Source organism: Culex quinquefasciatus, chromosome 1 (assembly GCF_015732765.1).
Source record: "Culex quinquefasciatus strain JHB chromosome 1, VPISU_Cqui_1.0_pri_paternal, whole genome shotgun sequence".
Lineage (NCBI taxonomy): Eukaryota > Metazoa > Arthropoda > Insecta > Diptera > Culicidae > Culex > Culex quinquefasciatus.
Window position 1 is genome coordinate 18,540,984 of NC_051861.1, and position 14,083 is coordinate 18,555,066.

Below are 14,083 nucleotides of genomic sequence, written 5' to 3' on the forward strand. Positions count from 1 at the left end.
AGTTGGTAAGGTTGGTAGCGGGCGAAAAGTGTGCCATGGACTTATCACTTAAGCATGCTTTTACTCACGGTTTGCGGTGCGGGCGCTTTCGACGATCACGTGGTCGTCTGGATACCTGTTCTGCTGCTGCGGGTCGGTTTCGAAGAAACTCGGTGGTGGTCGGTTGGTGTTCTTGCTGCGGACGTCTACGACGTCATCACTTGCTGCTGCTGCTGTTGCTGCTCTCCGGTTAGCACCGGACGGGACTCGAGCACGTGGTTGGTCGCACCTGCGAGGGAACCTCGACGACCTACTTTTGAAGATCTGCTGCTGCTGCTCGGCGAGAACGCTGGTTAGCTGGTTGTTGGTTGCCGGTTCGCGTGTCCGCCTTCGAGGCCGGACTTCTCTCCTCTTCACTCACGTGGTTTCCTAACCTTCCAGGTTAGGTTGGTGGCGGTTGGCGAACGCGATGGCGGATGCTGATCGCGATGGCGGTTAATTCAAGGACGCTGCGGTGACGGTTGCTGCTGTCCTGTTACGGCGTGGCCGTACAGTTCCGCTGCCGAGCGCGGTTTGGCGAGCGCTGGCCTTCGGCGGCGTGGGCGTTGCGGCCGGTTCGAAGCGGTAGCTGGTCCCCGGTAGTTCGGGCCGTCTGTGACGAGCGTGGCGGTGGATGCAGAGCTGGTCACGGGATAGAAGTTAGGCTTCGCACTGGGCAGGTGACCACGAGGTGGCCAACGACAGCACTTACCAGGATTTCTGGAACGCACATGCACGGCAGAATTTCACACACGCACACGACACGGCACTAGTTCGAACTACTAATCTCGCTAACTAGCTAACCAGTTATAGCCCGCCAGCCTATCGAACTCCCCTATGGTTAAGTGAGATGGCTTAAGCGCCACTCCCGAAGGAGACCATCCACCTGTTTGTCGGTTTGCCCAGCCGTAGAGACCTCTCGAGGGGGGGTTCAGTAATCCCGTTTCGGGACAGGGAGTTCTGTGGGGGTGTAAAACGCGTCGGAGGTACTCCGACTAGCGTACCAAGCCACTACCCAGGAAGGGTAGCTGAAAAAGAAACCGGAAACGGACTGGAGACCTCAGGGCGTGATTCATCACCTGCGGCCTTCAACAGTCTACCTGAACCAGATCTGCAAGAAAAATAGCCAATGGTCCAAGGGATTCGGAGCCCTGTCTCCAGTAGAAAAATAAAGTAAAATAGAATATTGAAAGAAAATCTACATTTATTTAAACGGTCGCGACCAAAACATGAGTCGACTCTTTCGGTCACCCTAGCATAAGTGTTTTATAGCTACTGTGTGTTTAGGTTAAGTGCAGCAGGAAAAACATTTGTAGTGTTTTGTGTTCGTTTATTTTACAGTGAGTCATACATGTTTACGTACGTACGTTTGTGTTTGCCGGCGATCCTCCCTCTTCCTTTCCCTGAGATCCTGTTACTTCATCCAAAATCTCCCGTGTGTTTGTCTTCCTTCTTCTCTCTTCTTCTTCCGGTTTAGGTGTGTGTGCTATGTGCGTTTTATGTGTTCATTTTAGGCGAGTCGGAACAGTCTCGACAGACGCGGCGCCGCGCTACTAGTTGGTAAGGTTGGTAGCGGGCGAAAAGTGTGCCATGGACTTATCACTTAAGCATGCTTTACTCACGGTTTGCGGTGCGGGCGCTTTCGACGATCACGTGGTCGTCTGGATACCTGTTCTGCTGCTGCGGGTCGGTTTCGAAGAAACTCGGTGGTGGTCGGTGTTTTGCTGCGGACGGCGTCTACGACGTCATCACTCGCTGCTGCTGCTGTTGCTGCTCTCCGGTTAGCACCGGACGGGACTCGAGCACGTGGTTGGTCGCACCTGCGAGGAACCGCGACGACCTACGCTTGAAGATCTGCTGCTGCTGCTCGGCTGGAACGCTGGTTAGCTGGTTGTTGTTTGCTGCCGGTTCGCGTGTCCGCCTTCGAGGCCGGACTTCTCTCCCAAGGGTTAACCTTCACTCACTCACGTGGTTTCTAACCTTCCAGGTTAGGTTGATGGCGGTTGGCGATCGCGATGGCGGATGCTGTGCGCGATGGCGGTTAATTCAAGGACGCTGCGGTGACGGTTGCTGCTGTCCTGTTACGGCGTGGCCGTACAGTTCCGCTGCCGAGCGCGGTTTGGCGAGCGCTGGCCTTCGGCGGCGTGGGCGTTGCGGCCGGATCGAAGCGGTAGCTGGTCCCCGGTAGATCGGGCCGTCTTTGACGAGCGTGGCGGTGGATGCAGAGCTGGTCATGGGGCAGATGTTAACTTGGCACTCGCACAGGTGACCACGAGGTGGTCAGCGCACTTACCAGGATTTCTGGAACGCACATGCACACGGTCTTCACACACGCACACGACACGGCACTAGATCGATCTACTAATCTCGCTAAACTAGCTAATCAGGGAAAGGACAGAGAAACACATTACACTTGGGATAACCTAAAAAGACAAACTCATGGAAAACTAGAAACCTACAATTTAATCACGAGACGCGCACAATCGAGGGCCACTGGTGCCTCTTCCGCGGAACTGTTAAAAGTGAACCGTTGGGCGCGTCATCAGAACGCCGAGACTTATGAGAGGCTTCAGTTCCGAATTCCGTTCCCTCTCACGGTTACCAACCCTGGACAATAGCTTGTCATTCCCTTGGACCGCTTTACTACCTCCGCGATCTCATCACCCCGAACCGCGAAAACGCGAAACTCTTCGCGAGATTCGTGCGGCTGGCTCTCCCCGATCTCCTGTGCTGGCTCACCTCAAGAGCAGAGTTTAAACCACTCGGCCATCTGGTTGAACGGAAAGCTTTTGGGATAACTGGCGCAAAGGTACTCGGCATTTGAGTGACCAAAGGAATGAGCAAAGGTCACTCAGCAAGAAAGCTCTACTCTGCGGCGTGTACGTTTAATACAGTTTAGGTATTTCTACTTCCCAATCATACCGACTGTACTTTTACTCCATATGTACTCGTTACATCATTCCCCACTAAAAGTACGAAAATTTGTTTGGCGTTAACACGGCGGTGAAAAACGACCAAACAAATTTTCGTAGGCCAAACAGAAGTGCTACTGATGATCGAGTTTCTCTTCGGGGTCATATACGTTCATCACTGACAAGTTAACTCACTAACAAGTTAGGTCATTGCTAACAGTCAGCTCCGTCTCACTTTCCAGATCAAACAACTTCACAGTGTAAGCGACGATGTTGTAAGTCTGCTACTAACAGGGACAGGGAGTTCTGTGGGGGTGTAAAACGCGTCGGAGGTACTCCGACTAGCGTACCAAGCCACTACCCAGGAAGTGTAGCTGAAAAGAAACCGGAAACGGACTGGAGACCTCAGGGCGTGATTCATCACCTGCGGCCTTCAACAGTCCACCTGAAACAGTACAACAGAAAAATAGCCAGTGGTCCAAGGGATTCGGAGCCCTGACTCCAGTAGAAAAATAAAGTAAAATAGAATAAGGAAAGAAAATCTACATTTATTTAATCGGTCGCGAATAACATGAGCCGACTCTCTCGGTCACCCTAGCATAAGTGTTTGTTTTATAGCTACTGTGTGTCTAGGTTAAGTGCAGTAGGAAAAACATTTGTAGTGTTTTGTGTTCGTTTATTTTACAGTGAGTCATTCATGTTTACGTACGTACGTTTGTGTTTGCCGGCGATCCTCCCCTCTTCCTTTCCCTGAGATCCTGTTACTTCAGTTCAGATTCTACCGTGTGTTTGTCTTCCTTCTTCTCTCTTCTTCTTCCGGCTTAGGTGTGTGTGCTATGTGCGTTTTATGTGTTCATTTTAGGCGAGTCGGAACAGTCTCGACAGACGCGGCGCCGCGCTACTAGTTGGTAAGGTTGGTAGCGGGCGAAAAGTGTGCCATGGACTTATCACTTAAAGCATGCTTTACTCACGGTTTGCTTGGCGTTCGCGGTCGACGATCACGTGGTCGTCTCGATACCTGTTCTGCTGCTGCTGATCGACGGTTTCGAAGAAACTCGGTGGTTTGGTGGTCGGTGTTTCGCTGCGGACGGCGTCTACGACGTCATCACTTGCTGCTGCTGCTGTTGCTGCTCTCCGGTTAGCACCGGACGGGACTCGAGCACGTGGTTGGTCGCACCTGCGAGGAACCTCGACGACCTACTTTTGAAGATCTGCTGCTGCTGCTCGGCTGGAACGCTGGTTAGCTGGTTGTTGGTTGCCGGTTCGCGTGTCCGCCTTCGAGGCCGGACTTCTCTCCTCCTCACTCACGTGGTTTCTAACCTTCCAGGTTAGGTTGATGGCGGTTGGCGATCGCGATGGCGGATGCTGATCGCGATGGCGGTTAATTCAAGGACGCTGCGGTGACGGTTGCTGCTGTCCTGTTACGGCGTGGCCGTACAGTTCCGCTGCCGAGCGCGGTTTGGCGAGCGCTGGCCTTCGGCGGCGTGGGCGTTGCGGCCGGATCGAAGCGGTAGCTGGTCCCCGGTAGTTCGGGCCGTCTTTGACGAGCGTGGCGGTGGATGCAGAGCTGGTCATGGGGCAGATGTTAACTTGGCACTCGCACAGGTGACCACGAGGTGGTCAGCGCACTTACCAGGATTTCTGGAACGCACATGCACACGGTCTTCACACACGCACACGACACGGCACTAGATCGATCTACTAATCTCGCTAAACTAGCTAATCAGGAAAGGACAGAGAAACACATTACACTTGGGATAACCTAAAAAGACAAACTCATGGAAAACTAGAAACCTACAATTTAATCACGAGACGCGCACAATCGAGGGCCACTGGTGCCTCTTCCGCGGAACTGTTAAAAGTGAACCGTTGGGCGCGTCATCAGAACGCCGAGACTTATGAGAGGCTTCAGTTCCGAATTCCGTTCCCTCTCACGGTTACCAACCCTGGACAATAGCTTGTCATTCCCTTGGACCGCTTTACTACCTCCGCGATCTCATCACCCCGAACCGCGAAAACGCGAAACTCTTCGCGAGATTCGTGCGGCTGGCTCTCCCCGATCTCCTGTGCTGGCTCACCTCAAGAGCAGAGTTTAAACCACTCGGCCATCTGGTTGAACGGAAAGCTTTTGGGATAACTGGCGCAAAGGTACTCGGCATTTGAGTGACCAAAGGAATGAGCAAAGGTCACTCAGCAAGAAAGCTCTACTCTGCGGCGTGTACGTTTAATACAGTTTAGGTATTTCTACTTCCCAATCATACCGACTGTACTTTTACTCCATATGTACTCGTTACATCATTCCCCACTAAAAGTACGAAAATTTGTTTGGCGTTAACACGGCGGTGAAAAACGACCAAACAAATTTTCGTAGGCCAAACAGAAGTGCTACTGATGATTGGGTTTCTCTTCGGGGTCATATACGTTCATCACTGAACTGTCAACTCACTAACAAGTTAGGTCCTTGCTAACAGTCAGCTCCGTCTCACTTTCCAGATCAGACAACATCACAGTGTCAGCGACGATGTTGTAAGTCTGCTACTAACCATCAATGACCAAAGTCTCCGGTCTCCAGCGAATTACTACTCAAATCATCAATAACAACAGTAAAGCCTCGAGAAAATGCAAAAAAAAACGAGTAATTCAAAAAAAATATTCAATTTACAAATGTTCCTAACTCTAATCAACCGGCTCAATTACGGCAAAGGCTTTTGAAAAAATAATCATGAAAAAAATTGACCTTTAATAAAGAAATTCATGCTGAATGTTTAAATATGTACAACTAATTCTAATTAAAATATTGAGAAAAGAAAAAATAAGGAAAAGAAGCAGTGAAGAAATTTGTAACCCAGAAAAATACTGATCAGTTCATTGATGACGACGACTCATTCATACTCAAAATTACAAAATAAAAACATTAAAACAAACTACGAAAAAAAAATAGCATCGACATAGAGTTTGCGCATAACCCTACGCGAGCTAACACAGTAAACGAAGCGTGTCTTCTACACCAGGACAAAGCCGATAGGCGAAAACAACGTTCACGAAAAGAACTAGTCAGTTCAGTTTGCAATCCCGGCCCAATACTAAGACGAGTCTGTGGGAACAAACTTCACTGACAGAAAAGGTCTGTTTCTCCTCATAATTCGCCGCCACGGAAATAAATTTCCGCGATTTAACACTCATTATGATTCGAAACGCAAAATATTCCTCCTTACAAGAACTTCAAACACCAGGATTAAATCCGATAACGAAATTCTTGAAGAATTAACCATAATTACAAACTAAAGAAAGAAAACCATTCGCTCACCTCGCATTCAAAAAAATTCACCCATGCAGAATCCATCTCCAAGATCTGGATCTGTCACTCAATCACCCTGCGCATTTTACCGGTGCTACGCACACAAACAAAACAAACGTCATCGGACTGTCAACGGAGGAAAAAAAATGTGAAAGTGAAAGTGGAAAAAATGCCAGGCGCAGGTACAGAATCGCGAGTGAAAGTTTTTAGAGGAAAATTTTGTGGAAAAAAAGGTGAAATGGCCAGAAAAGACGACTGGGATGGTCGGAAGAACCGTTCCCAACGGAAACGAGGAAAGTCGAGCTGACATATCGTTCCAGCTATCGGTTTTAAGTTGGTTTTTGTTTGTTTATTTTCAGCGCAGCGGCATGGCCTACTGCGGCGTGGAACTACAACCTGTCGTTAGCGATTGATAAGCGCTCGGGGGAAAAAAAACTAAGAAAAATCTGGCTAATCGATCGCGCTGAAACTACTTGGGGAAATTATCAAAAAATTGGAAACTGGGTGGGAAAATCTGTGCAAAAATTGGTGTGGTAAATCTACTTTGGGAAAAAAAACTATGGTGCAAAAGCTACTCTGTTTGGAAACCGATTGTAAACAAACCAGCGAAACGCCAGCTGTGTTTCGATTGTTTACTAACTATAACTTAAACTACTATTTACAAGGGGGGGAAAACTATAACTACTATTTACATTAGGAAAGGATCGTTAATCATCGGAAAATGAGGAAAAAAAACTGGAAAATACGACTCCTTCGTAGAAAAATTATCAACAATTCAGGTAAGTATAAGAAGAAAACTAATAATGAAAGTGATCATATTACAATGCCGTCCTCCCACGCAAACAGGTGACGACGATCTTGCTCGGCCAGCTGACGATGTTCGGCCACCCTCACCCCACTTCGCCGGAAGGATGACTCGCCCCGACTGACGGAAGTTTGGACTCCACCCACACTCGACGGAAGGAAGGATGATCCACCTCCAACTGGACTAGCGGATTGTGAGTTTTTATAGATCTAAGATTAACCTAGTTTAGTACTAACTTAGTTTAAGGGTTAGGCGTTAGGCCCTACTAACCACTAACTTCTTCGCGTCGCGTTCGGTTTTGCGTATCTTCTTCCTCTTCTTCGTTTTACGCGTGCTAGCTGTGACTCGGTCAGGCTAGTCTTGGTTTGTGGTGTCTACTCGGCCCAAAATTTGGTATTTTCGCGTGGTAGAACCGGTTCTACCCTTGGTCACTTCTTCGGTTGAAGTCTATTCATAGCTCGTTGGGTTTTAGAAAATGTGGATCGTCTGATTCGATTTCGAGATGATTTGTGGGCGTTGTCCAAAGATGCACTACTAGCTTTCGACAATCATCGATCGCTGTTGAAGTCATCGCAGGCTCGCTTTCTTCGTTCACACCTTTCGGTGGCTACTAACACAGGTCATCACTTGCTCATTCATAGCTTCGTGCAATCTTAGTACAAGTGACTACTGGCTCTCGACAGTCATCGGGCGTTTTGGAAGTCATCGCAACTAAGCTGCTCCTTCTTTGCTTCATCTTCTCATACTTAAGGTTGGAACACACATGACAAATCACCCCAAATCGAACCGCTTCTCCCAGGTCGCGATCGCGCGTGGTACAACTCGGTACCCTCAGTGCTGGTTTGTTTATTCTGGTTTTCCTAACACGAGTCCGTCGAGTGCCCTAATGAGGTAATTACCCCGAGGGTGTTTTGTTCCCTTAACGGAAATGGTTGCTCCTGGTGGGATTAGGAGGGACATAGCTAAAAAAAAACAAGATCTAGTGCAGCTAATCGAGCGATTCCATTACGACGCCTTCTCTGGTCCAGGTTCTGCTACCAGTTGGACATTACCAAAACTACTTCCCAAGAGAACTTTCAAGCCCATCGTGTTGGCATCTGATCCTAACCCCGACAGTCGGTTCTTTCGGAGTAATTTCCACTGCAGACTTCGTTCTTTCCCTGTTCCAGCTTCGCCGACTTCTCCTTTGACGTCGTTCAGATGCGTTTTGTTTGTTTGGTGTGTCCTGTCATCGTCGTATGGATCAGAATCCCCCGAAAGCTACTTCTTTTGGCATCAAAAGTTGTTGTTTACATTTTGTAAACTTCTGTACTCTTCTCTCATGTACTAATCCCTCGTTTAAGCAATTAGACTATTGTTGTTATCAACCAACAGATCAGTAGTTGTTCTTTTCGTTGAGTTTCTGCAAGAAGGCAGTATTAATTTGAAGAATTAGTGAAAGTTAGTCCAATTACCAACGGAAGGCAAGATTTTTTTTTATAGTTAGCTAAATTATTTTGCTATAATTCAGATAATGCAGAGTAGGCTTATTAAATAATACAAATCGTAGTACCAATATTACAAAAATTGAAGTAATGAAAAAAATTATGAAAATATAAATAATGTATGATGAAAAAACAAAAAAAAAGTGAATATAATAAATGTATGCAAATAAACAACAACCCAAAATTGTGTTTTCAATTTCTCCGAGAAACTCAACTCTTCCTTCAGAACAAAAGTATCTAATAACTACAAAAATGCAATGCAAATCAGAAAGAAATGCAAATCTAAACAAAATCAGGCAAATTGTTCCAAACCAATGTTACCAAAAATCAAAAAATCAGAAAATCATACCAAAAAAAAATAGAGTACAGTAGATGCCTTGTATTGTTGGGCGCCAGTTATAGCCCGCCAGCCTATCGAACTCCCCTATGGTTAAGTGAGATGGCTTAAGCGCCACTCCCGAAGGAGACCATCCACCTGTTTGTCGGTTTGCCCAGCCGTAGAGACCTCTCGAGGGGGGTTCAGTAATCCCGATTCGGGACAGGGAGTTCTGTGGGGGTGTAAAACGCGTCGGAGGTACTCCGACTAGCGTACCAAGCCACTACCCAGGAAGTGTAGCTGAAAAGAAACCGGAAACGGACTGGAGACCTCAGGGCGTGATTCATCACCTGCGGCCTTCAACAGTCCACCTGAAACAGTACAACAGAAAAATAGCCAGTGGTCCAAGGGATTCGGAGCCCTGACTCCAGTAGAAAAATAAAGTAAAATAGAATAAGGAAAGAAAATCTACATTTATTTAATCGGTCGCGAATAACATGAGCCGACTCTCTCGGTCACCCTAGCATAAGTGTTTGTTTTATAGCTACTGTGTGTCTAGGTTAAGTGCAGTAGGAAAAACATTTGTAGTGTTTTGTGTTCGTTTATTTTACAGTGAGTCATTCATGTTTACGTACGTACGTTTGTGTTTGCCGGCGATCCTCCCCTCTTCCTTTCCCTGAGATCCTGTTACTTCAGTTCAGATTCTACCGTGTGTTTGTCTTCCTTCTTCTCTCTTCTTCGGCTTAGGTGTGTGTGCTATGTGCGTTTTATGTGTTCATTTTAGGCGAGTCGGAACAGTCTCGACAGACGCGGCGCCGCGCTACTAGTTGGTAAGGTTGGTAGCGGGCGAAAAGTGTGCCATGGACTTATCACTTAAAGCATGCTTTACTCACGGTTTGCTTGGCGTTCGCGGTCGACGATCACGTGGTCGTCTCGATACCTGTTCTGCTGCTGCTGATCGACGGTTTCGAAGAAACTCGGTGGTTTGGTGGTCGGTGTTTCGCTGCGGACGGCGTCTACGACGTCATCACTTGCTGCTGCTGCTGTTGCTGCTCTCCGGTTAGCACCGGACGGGACTCGAGCACGTGGTTGGTCGCACCTGCGAGGGAACCTCGACGACCTACTTTTGAAGATCTGCTGCTGCTGCTCGGCTGGAACGCTGGTTAGCTGGTTGTTGGTTGCCGGTTCGCGTGTCCGCCTTCGAGGCCGGACTTCTCTCCCTCCTCACTCACGTGGTTTCTAACCTTCCAGGTTAGGTTGATGGCGGTTGGCGATCGCGATGGCGGATGCTGATCGCGATGGCGGTTAATTCAAGGACGCTGCGGTGACGGTTGCTGCTGTCCTGTTACGGCGTGGCCGTACAGTTCCGCTGCCGAGCGCGGTTTGGCGAGCGCTGGCCTTCGGCGGCGTGGGCGTTGCGGCCGGATCGAAGCGGTAGCTGGTCCCCGGTAGTTCGGGCCGTCTTTGACGAGCGTGGCGGTGGATGCAGAGCTGGTCATGGGGCAGATGTTAACTTGGCACTCGCACAGGTGACCACGAGGTGGTCAGCGCACTTACCAGGATTTCTGGAACGCACATGCACACGGTCTTCACACACGCACACGACACGGCACTAGATCGATCTACTAATCTCGCTAAACTAGCTAATCAGGAAAGGACAGAGAAACACATTACACTTGGGATAACCTAAAAGACAAACTCATGGAAAACTAGAAACCTACAATTTAATCACGAGACGCGCACAATCGAGGGCCACTGGTGCCTCTTCCGCGGAACTGTTAAAAGTGAACCGTTGGGCGCGTCATCAGAACGCCGAGACTTATGAGAGGCTTCAGTTCCGAATTCCGTTCCCTCTCACGGTTACCAACCCTGGACAATAGCTTGTCATTCCCTTGGACCGCTTTACTACCTCCGCGATCTCATCACCCCGAACCGCGAAAACGCGAAACTCTTCGCGAGATTCGTGCGGCTGGCTCTCCCCGATCTCCTGTGCTGGCTCACCTCAAGAGCAGAGTTTAAACCACTCGGCCATCTGGTTGAACGGAAAGCTTTTGGGATAACTGGCGCAAAAGGTACTCGGCATTTGAGTGACCAAAGGAATGAGCAAAGGTCACTCAGCAAGAAAGCTCTACTCTGCGGCGTGTACGTTTAATACAGTTTAGGTATTTCTACTTCCCAATCATACCGACTGTACTTTTACTCCATATGTACTCGTTACATCCATCGCCCCACGTTGGGCGCCAGTTATAGCACGCCAGCTTGTCGAACTTCCCGATGGTAAGTGAGATGGCTTAAGCGCCACTCCTGAGGGAGACCATCCACCTGTTTTCAGTTTGCCCAGCTATTGAGACCTCCAGAGGGGTTCAGTTTATCCCGGAACGGGGAAAGGAAGTTCACTGACGGCCGAAAAACAAAGCGAGAACATTACCGAACAATTACCCAATGAGAAAATCCAAGAAAAGATATCCACTTGAGGAAGACTCAGAACTTCCCGCAGCTAGTCATCACCCTTGGCCCTTCCAGTTTCCCAATTTGTCCAAGAGCCGGAAAAGACGCAATGGTTGCCCGGTGGGAGAAAGGAGCCCAACCTCTCCAGTAAAAAAAATAGAATAAAATAGAAAATAGAGTAAAACTACATTTATTTACGATCGCGAACTAATCATGAGTTTATTTTTGGACCATCCTAAGGATCAGTCCGTAGCTAGAGTTTGGTTGGTGTCTAGACTAAAGTCGACATTGGTGTTGATGTTGAGTGTTTATTTTACAGAAGTGTGTGGTACATTTGTGTTGGTGTTTGAACGTTCATTCATTGTTTTGTGCACATTTTCGGTTTTTGCCGGCGGTCCTCCCCTCTTCCTTTCCCTGTTAGCCTGGTATCTGTCGTGTGTTTCGGGTTTCTACTTTGTGCTTATGTTTTGCGCTCTATGTTGGTGTATGCGTTTAAGTCAAGGGGTGCTCAGACGGGACGGTTTTGGGCACGTCAAAGGACGTGTAATCGGCCTCGCACCTGGGGGCTTTAGGTTGCGGGCAAGTGGGCCATGGACTTATCACTTTAATCAAACATGCGTTCTACTCACGTCCCTTTTTGAGTGCGTTGATCACGTGGCCGCCGAACTCGACGGTTTGCTGCTGCGGATGTTACCTGGTGCTCTCCTGCTGCTCTGGTCGCGGTGGTTTCACCTACCGGATCTCGAACGCCGCCAGCGAATGCTGAAACGACTACTCCCTGCTGCTGTTGCTGTTGCTGCTGCTCAACGTGGTTTCACGCCGAACCTATCGTGGCCGCCACTCGAAGGCGGGCCGCTGCTCGGACCTCAGCGAGGTCGGGCTGATACTGACGCACGTGCTCGGTTGCGGTTGCGCGTGGCCGATGTGGTGGACGCAGATGGTTGACGGTTGCTACCGTCCTTCTCCGGCGGAAGCCGGTCAGTTCCGAACCACGTGTGGTGACGTACGCGGTTCGTCCGGCGTAGCGTTGCCGGGCCTGGGCTGGTGATGTCCTGGGTCGATCCAGGGGCGTTTCGCAGCGTGACGGCGAGTGGATTGGGCCTGTAGCGTGGCCTACACTTGGGGAAAGAACGCACTGAGCACTGGCACATGGAGGTAGCACAAGACCTTACCGAAACACCTGTTTTTCCAACGCGAGCACACTACTGCCGCCACACGAAAACGGCCCTAAGCTTCTAGCTATCTAAACACAGGAAAGGACACAAACTTCAACTTAAAACAACCCAAAGACAAACTCACGAATTAAATTACCTAACTAGAAAGATCACGACGCGCACTAGAAAAAAGGACACCTGTAGCCTCCTTCGCGGAACTGGATAAAGTGAGCCGCTGGGGTTTCAAGTCAGAACGCCGCGGTGTGGAGAAAGCCTGAGCCCGGAAATCGCTTAACTCCTCGCGAAGAGAAATTGAGCGATTTAACTCAAATTTCAATCCATCTCATACCTTCGGCGTAGGACAATCGTTCGGAAACCCTCGCCCGTTTCACCCCGAACAGCTAGTTCGTCTTCCCTGAAACCGCGAGTTTGCGAATTCCCCTCGGAAGATCTTAGCAGGTTGAACTCCCCGAATCCGGTTGATGACCCCACCTCAAGGCAGATTTTATGCCACTCGGCCACCAAGATGATCGACAAGCTGTAGTGTATCTCTGGAGAACGTTGGATCTCATTTAAATTCAAATCTGAGAAACTGTATGTCAGTTTCTCATTGCCTACCTCGTGGCGTTATTAAATTAGATTCTATTGAGAAACGCCAAGTGCAGTTCCTCTTTAAATATTATTTTATGTTTGTTCATTTATGTACTCGTTACTGGCGCCCAACAATACAAGGCATCTACTGTACTCTATTTTTTTTGGTTTTTGGCATGATTTTCTGATTTTTTTTTGATTTTTAGTAGCATTGGTTTGGAAGAATTTGCCTGATTTTGTTTAGATTTGCATTTCTTTTGATTTGCATTGCATTTTTGTAGTTATTAGATACTTTTGTTCTGAAAGAAGAGTTGAGTTTCTCGGAGAAATTGAAAACACAATTTTGGGTTGTTGTTTATTTGCATACATTTATTATATTCACTTTCTTTTTTTGGTTTTTTTCATCATACATTATTTATATTATCATATTTTTTTTGTCTTCATTGCTACAATTTTTGTTACATTGGTACTACGATTGGCATCATTTGCATAAGCCTACTCTGCATTATCTGAATTATAGCAAAATAATTTAGCTAACCATAAAAAAAAATCTTGCCTTCCGTTGGTAATTGGACTTACTTTCACTAATTCTTCAAATTAATACTGCCTTCTTGTGCAGAAACTCAACGAAAATAACAACTACTGATCCGTTGGTTGATAACAACATTAGTCTAATTGCTTAAACGATGGATTAGTACATTAGAGAAGAGTACAGAAGTTTACAAAATGTAAACAACAACGTTTGATGCCAAAAGAAGTAGCTTTCGGGGGATTCTGATCAGTACGACGATGACAGGACACACCAAACAAACAAAACGCATCTGAACGACGTCAAAGGAGAAGTCGGCGAAGCTCCGAAAGAACCGACTGTCGGGGTTAGGGTCAGATGCTAACACGATGGGCTTGAAAGTTCTCTTGGGAAGTAGTTTTGGTAATGTCCAACTGGTAGCAGAACCTGGACCAGAGAAGGCGTCGTAATGGAATCGCTCGATTAGCTGCACTAGATCGTTTTTTTTTAGCTATGTCCCTCCTAATCCCATCAGGAGCAACCATTTCC

The 14,083-nt window shown here is 47.9% G+C and overlaps 2 long non-coding RNA genes across 3 annotated transcripts; both read right to left on the reverse strand.

Moving 5' to 3' along the window:
- Window positions 1-392: 392 nt before the first annotated feature.
- LOC119766674 lies at window positions 393-4,910 on the reverse strand. Of its 2 annotated transcripts, none has more exons than XR_005277049.1 (3): window positions 4,729-4,910; window positions 731-817; window positions 393-660 (listed from the first exon to the last, which is right to left on the reverse strand). It is a non-coding gene; the product is annotated as an uncharacterized LOC119766674 (long non-coding RNA). The 2 variants fall into 2 exon arrangements; XR_005277048.1 differs by lacking the exon at window positions 4,729-4,910 and adding an exon at window positions 2,478-2,659.
- Window positions 4,911-12,277: 7,367 nt separating this feature from the next.
- On the reverse strand, window positions 12,278-12,778 carry LOC119766665. The gene is made up of 3 exons (XR_005277040.1): window positions 12,593-12,778; window positions 12,454-12,524; window positions 12,278-12,394 (listed from the first exon to the last, which is right to left on the reverse strand). It is a non-coding gene; the product is annotated as an uncharacterized LOC119766665 (long non-coding RNA).
- Between the last annotated feature and the right edge of the window lie 1,305 nt (window positions 12,779-14,083).